The sequence below is a fragment of the Fukomys damarensis genome, unplaced genomic scaffold, assembly GCF_012274545.1.
Source record: "Fukomys damarensis isolate Sample0158 unplaced genomic scaffold, DMR_v1.0_HiC HiC_scaffold_1, whole genome shotgun sequence".
Classification (NCBI taxonomy): domain Eukaryota; kingdom Metazoa; phylum Chordata; class Mammalia; order Rodentia; family Bathyergidae; genus Fukomys; species Fukomys damarensis.
In genome coordinates this window covers 28,751,018-28,757,509 of record NW_022900913.1, presented here as the reverse complement: position 1 = coordinate 28,757,509, position 6,492 = coordinate 28,751,018, and positions in this window count along the sequence as shown.

Here is a 6,492-nt window from a genome sequence, read left to right as displayed (position 1 = left end):
GATAGAAAACAATTCTCCATGTGACAGGAGCCCAGAAAAAAACAGGGGTAGCAATCTTATTTGCAGACAAAGTAAATTTCAAACCAAAACTGAATCTAGTATTATTGATGTAGGACGGTACTGTATCATACCTCTATGAATGTAAAATATCTAGTACCTGCTTTATGATACATAGTAGGGACCATGCTTTATCAGAGCTACATTTAATGATATTACTCTAGAATGTTCTCTGTTTCCAGATGGTGATTAAGAGGCTAATAGAAAAAATGGTGCCAGGTACCACAACAGAAAGATAACTTTGCTGTTTTCTGGATATTATTCTTTTCTTTTTTTTTTTTTTTAATGAAATGTGCTGAATGTATAACTTTGTTCAGATGACTACAGAACCTGGAAAAGCTGTTGCTGCTATCGATGCATAACATACTATTATTAGTCTTTTTATATAAATATATATATGCACATATATATATATATAAATTGAATTTTGGGAAACTTTAACAGTGCTGCCAACTTTGGAAAAATTCATCCCAATTTACTGTGTTGAGTTGGCATTGTACAGAAAAGGCCAACCATAGTGGTCTAGAAATGTTAATTTATTTTTATTTTATTTTTTCCATGTGTACAGGGGTAACACATTGTACTAAATATGTAAGGTCATATCTATGTGAGTTTGAGTACAGAAACTAATAAAGTATTCTCTAAATAATGAAAAAAATAATAAGATAAGACTATATAAGAGCGAGAAGCAATTTAAATATGTTCAGGGACCATTTTCATCTCCAGAATTAAGGATTATTTTAATGTTACATCATTGCCTTTTCTCTTTTACTTTCCTTTTTAGTTTTATTTTAGGATTCCCTATTTTTAATGTTCATACAGGGATTTCTTTAACTGAAATACTGCATAGTTTATTTGGTGTGAAAAACTATAATAGTACACAGAATCCAAATGAGCTAATTAATAATGTGAAATAGGAAGTAAAGGACTAAAGGTGTAGGGAAAGTGGGAAGGGTGGGGTAAACGTAATAAGGGAGAGGAAAAAAATATGAGAAACTGAAAAAATGGAAATAAAGTGTTTGTAAATGGGGAGGGGAGGAGGGGGTGAAGGGAGGGCAGGGACAAGGGGAAAAAATGAGAATCAAGACCAATTATGTAAAGGTACAGAATCCCAGTGATGAACGTAATTGTATTGTATACCTAGATTGTACCGATAAACTGAATAAAAAGAAAAAAAATGCAAAAAAAAAAACCATAGGATCATTTCAATAGATAAGAAATTAATGATAAAAAAACCTTGAAGAATGTCAGACCAAGAGCCTTACCAACCACTCCGAGGAGCTCAACAGCCACAAGAATCACCCGGGAAGGAACACACTGGAAAAGGTGGAAATAAAACAGACCTTTATTAATCTGGCCAGACAGCACTCCCAGAGACGAGTAGCTCTGAGAGGCGCTAGCTCAGGGGCTGAGGTCTTCTTATAAGGAGATAAAGGGGAAATTAACAGTCAAAGCTTGCAGTCAGGTGGCAAAGGTTAATGGTCTGCTGATTCACACTGGTGGCCAGCTGTCACGTATTCAGCAGCCACAGGTTGATGGTTAACAGATGCCTACAAGACGTTCTAAGATCTTAAAAGTATTTTGGGTTTAAACAGTTTTCCGTATTGAAGATGAGGGTGAAACAACAGTCTCTGGGCCATTAGCTGGCCAACATGGAGTCACTTTAGTTCAGTCAGGTCTCATATTCCCCACTGATTTTTACACTTTAAGTAATCTTACATACAAAAGTGGGCAGCAGCAACACAAAATTATAAAGACACCACTATAGCAACAAGGAAAATTTGTTTTAACTATTTCAGGTTGGGCAACCAATTTGTTAACCACTGGAATAAATCTCATCCTATGTTTTCGTCATGTCAATCCCTGGGCCATTGTCAGTCAAATTAAAACAACGTATTTTTAATCTTTGGACATCCTCGATGATGAAAAAGCAACAAATAGTCTATCACTGCTCTATTATCTAGGACTGCTTGTCTCTGTTCATGTAATTCTTGGTTAATGCCAAGGCTGATGATGTAGCATTTAACCCTTTCACCACTTTACATGCTAATTTTTGTGCTGCTTTTTCTGCATGGATCCCTATTGCAGGTTGAGCTGTTACAGATGCTATCATAAGTATCACTTCAGCATCTGTTAAGAGCCCTATATCATCATCACACCCTGGCGCAGTAGAAGGTGACCAGCATTTGATTCTATTTGGTGTAATCAAATCAGTTCTTTCTGATAAAACTACAGCTAGACGGCTCAGGCAGCAAGGAGTTTTAAGACATACTGGCTGGAATATAATTGTAAGTTATTCCTTCATGGGTATAGAATTATCCCATTTGTAGGGTGATGCGGCAATTGTTATACACAATTTTCTGCTCTATATGGCAAGCCATCCTTTTGCCCATTTTAATTTTTAGACATTTGGTTGTACAATTTTCATACTTAGCACATTGGGTGTCATTTGACATAACTATCCTGAATGTATATAGTTTGACAGCATTGTTAGGCTTGTGACATGAGGCCTGTCCCCACTTGTAACTATATAGCCAAGATTTTTCCTGGGATGTCTTTAAACAAGGTATAGGGTCATATTAACTCTACAGGGGTACACACCAGAATGAGGCAGCTTCCTAGTACATAATGAAAATTCACATCAATGTTTAAACAAATTTCAGACAGATTGAGTTTGCCAATTGAATCCATACATTTTTTGGGGGTGATCTAGTCCTCACAGGGGCATCATTGCCTATGTCCCAGAGAGCACCATCATGAATGTGAGACATTTCCAACCTGTTTCAGGCTTAGCTTTTAGCTGGTGACCTTCCATTTATCCTTCGTGACGTCTGTGGGGGGTCCTGGTTTTAGATGGTTGTGATGTATCCAGGCAGAATTTCCAGCTACACTGCCGAGGGGGTAGACAGGACAAATGGAACTGGTTCTTTCCAATGTGATTCTAGGGTCTTGGAGTTGAACCTGTGGATATAAACCAAGTCTCCCGGCTTATAGGGTGAAGGTTGCAAAGGTTTTTCATTTGGAACAGGCATAGTTTCCCTCAACTTATATGTCTACCAATGGGATGACTGGGGGAGACCATTCATAATCTGAAAAGGTGACAGATTTAGGGGAGGCCTGGGAGTGCACCTGGTTCGGAGGAGTGTAAAAGGGAGAAGCTCTACCCAACCTATTTCAGTCTTCAAGCATAATTTAGTTAGAGTCTCCTTTAAGGTTGATTTGCTCTTTCTACCTGTCCTGAACTTTGAGGACTGTAGGCACAGCGTAGGTTCCATCTGATCCCGAGGATATGACTAATTAATTTAGATATCTTAACTGTAAAGGCTGGACCATTGTCAGACCCCAGAGCTAAGGATAGGTCAAAACAGGGAACTATTTTTCTGTCATAAGCTGTTTGACTGTCACCTCAGCTGTCTCCTTTTAGTGGGGTATGCTTCTATCCATCCTGAAAAGGTATCCACAGAAAGTAGTAAATATCTGTACCTATATATGCCAGATGTCATTTCGGTGAAGTCCAGTTCCCAGTGTTCTCCTGGAGTTCGTCCTCTGTCAGACCCGCAGGGGCCCGGTTACCCGATTTGCATTACCTTGAGGCAGGTGGGGCATCGTCTCACCATGTCCTGGGCTTTTGGGGCTGATCCTTTGCTGATGAAATGGGGTTGCAGGGCAGCCATCATTCTTTTCTTGCCGAGATGGGTGGATTCATGGAGCTCACGCAGCAACATGTCAGCCACAGCGGCGGGGAGAACCAACCTTCCAGCATCAGTTGTCCACCATCCATGCTTTCCTTGGGCCCAGTGCTTCTTGTTCATTTCTGCCACCTCTTTATCTGTGTATTCAGGTTTTTCTGGAAGTACTGGTGTGGGTAGCAAAACCAATTGCTTCCCCACTTGTTGCGAGCCGCGACGTCGGGGTCCTGCCAGCAGGCCCCAAACCTGAGAGGATTCACCGAGAGTAAACACACTGAGTCATGCTCAGATTCAAACAGGGTTCTTCTTTATTCTTCTTCTACTTCTACTTCTACTTCTACTACTACTACTTTCTGCCAGATGGCTCTCACACTTATATCAGGCAATAATATGAAAGTAAAAACAACTTCAAGGATGAAAAACAAATCTCAAGGATAACTGTACAAGGCCACAATTATGGCTTAACAGAATATACATGATTTACAAGAAGCAGGTGTTTTTTCTGGAAAGCGAAACTCAGCTAAATAATGCCATAAGATGGCAGCCGATCACGGCCAATCAGAACTTACAACATAGCAACTCCTTTGCTCAGGGAACTGCAATGCAAGCAGCCAGCTGTCTTGCAGGCAGTCTCCCACACCACTGACTTTTGGGCAGCTTGTTTTGCTGCGTGATCAGCAGCATTGTTTCCAATCACCTCAGGATGGTTAGGTCTGCACTCTATATTTTGCCCAAATTGAGGATGTAAATCCTCACAAATAGCAGAGAAGGGAGGGTAACCATGCCTTCAACCTATAATCTGCCCAAATGTTCAATTAAGACAAAAGCAGAACAAATGCAAAACAAACTAGGGGTTGCCCAGGGAATCTCACCATTCAGACAGACAGTTCCATTCATACGCCTTCTTTCTGCTGTCTCCTTTCTGGGTTTGCTGGCCTCTGAGTCCTAGAAAGGGAACCCAGGAAATCCCGGGGGCGCACCTCTTCCCTTCGAGGAGGCAGGCAGTTGCTCCCTCCAGTGGGACTCGGTCGAGGCCCAACATGACCTGTGTCAGTTAGCCCCTTTCTTCCTGGCCAACGCAGGAGGCTCTTCACAAGCCTGGATCCAAATATTTACGTGAGGAAACTGGTCGGAGTGGCTGGGGTGTCTGGTGACTTTTCCCCATACAGCCCGACAAAGACTTGGTTCAAAGGAGCCCTCAGCTGGCCATTCCAATTGACACAGGGAGCGAAGCTTTCCACAAGGGAATTTAACCCCATATTCATCCTCCTGTTCAGCAGGGAAAGCCAATTTAAAATTAGTGAGAAAACAATCCAGCAGGGTATTCCTGGAGCAAGATCCTCCCATCATTGTCCTTGATGGATTGAAAAGAAAATACAAAAGTTAACATGGAACAGATAGGACACTGACATATGGACAACAAGAACGAATAGGCGCCACAACAAAAACAAAGCTTACTCTACCCTTGTTCCTTGTCAGGAACCTCAGGGTAAGGGAAGGCTTCCTGGCTCATCGGCCACCTCACTCCTGACAACAAACGGTTGCAACTGGCCAAAAGCTTACCTCCAGAGGTTTTCTAAGGTCTGTGCCTGAGAGTCTCCTGCTGGATCTCATCTTGGCTGGACTGGGGGTTCCTGCCTGGGGATCTCACTGCGGCCTCCAAAATGTAAGACCAAGAGCCTTACCAACCGCTCTGAGGAGCTCAACAGCCACAAGAATCACCCGGGAAGGAACACACTGGAAAAGGTGGAAATGAAACAGACCTTTATTAGTTTGGCCAGACAGCACTCCCAGAGCCGAGTAGCTCTGAGAGGCACTAGCTCAGGGGCTGAGGTCTTCTTATAAGGTGATAAAGAGGGAGTTAACAGTCAAAGCTTGCAGTCAGGTGGCAAAGGTTAATGGTCTGCTGATTCACACTGGTGGCCAGCTGTCACGTATTCAGCAGCCACAGGTTGATGGTTAACAGATGCCTACAAGATGTTCCAAGATCTTAAAAGTATTTTGGGTTTAAACAGTTTTCCCTGTTGAAGATAAGCGGAGGGTGAAACAACAGTCTCTGGGCCATTAGCTGGCCAACATGGAGTCACTTTAGCTCAGTCAGGTCTCACAAAGAAAATAGGTATAGAAGGACCTTATCTCAACCTGATAAAAGCCAATTGTGACAAACGCTGCAGTCGTCATGTATATTGAGGAAAAGCTGTGCTCACTTAAGCAGCACATATACTAAAATTGAGGTGAAGCTGAGAGCGTTCCCTCTAAAATAAGCAACAAGATAAGGATGTCCATCCTGGTCAATACTATACTCAAAACATTAGTGGGAGCATTCAGTAACTTAAAAAGATGTGTATAGGAAAGGAAGAAATCAAGTTGTCATTATTTAAAGATGACATGACCTTCTACATAGAAGATCCAAATATTCTACTGTTAGACTTCTACAATTAATAACCAAATTCAGCAACAAACAAAAAATCAGTAGCATTTCTGTACTACATTTAACTCACTGAGAGACTTTTGGGAAGATGGCAGAGTGGTGAGCAACAGAAAAAGAGCCCCTCCAAGATTTAGTGTCCTGATACTGGAATATAGCAGTGTGAACAGGAGAAGGAGGGAAGTGGGACCCCAGACCTAGGAGGGATCTGACGCAAGAATTGAAGTCCACAGGGAGTGAAGAGAGAGACCAACAGGCCTGGGGATTTAGCTCAGTGGTGAGAGAGAGAGAGAGAGAGAGAGAGAGAGAGAGAGAGAG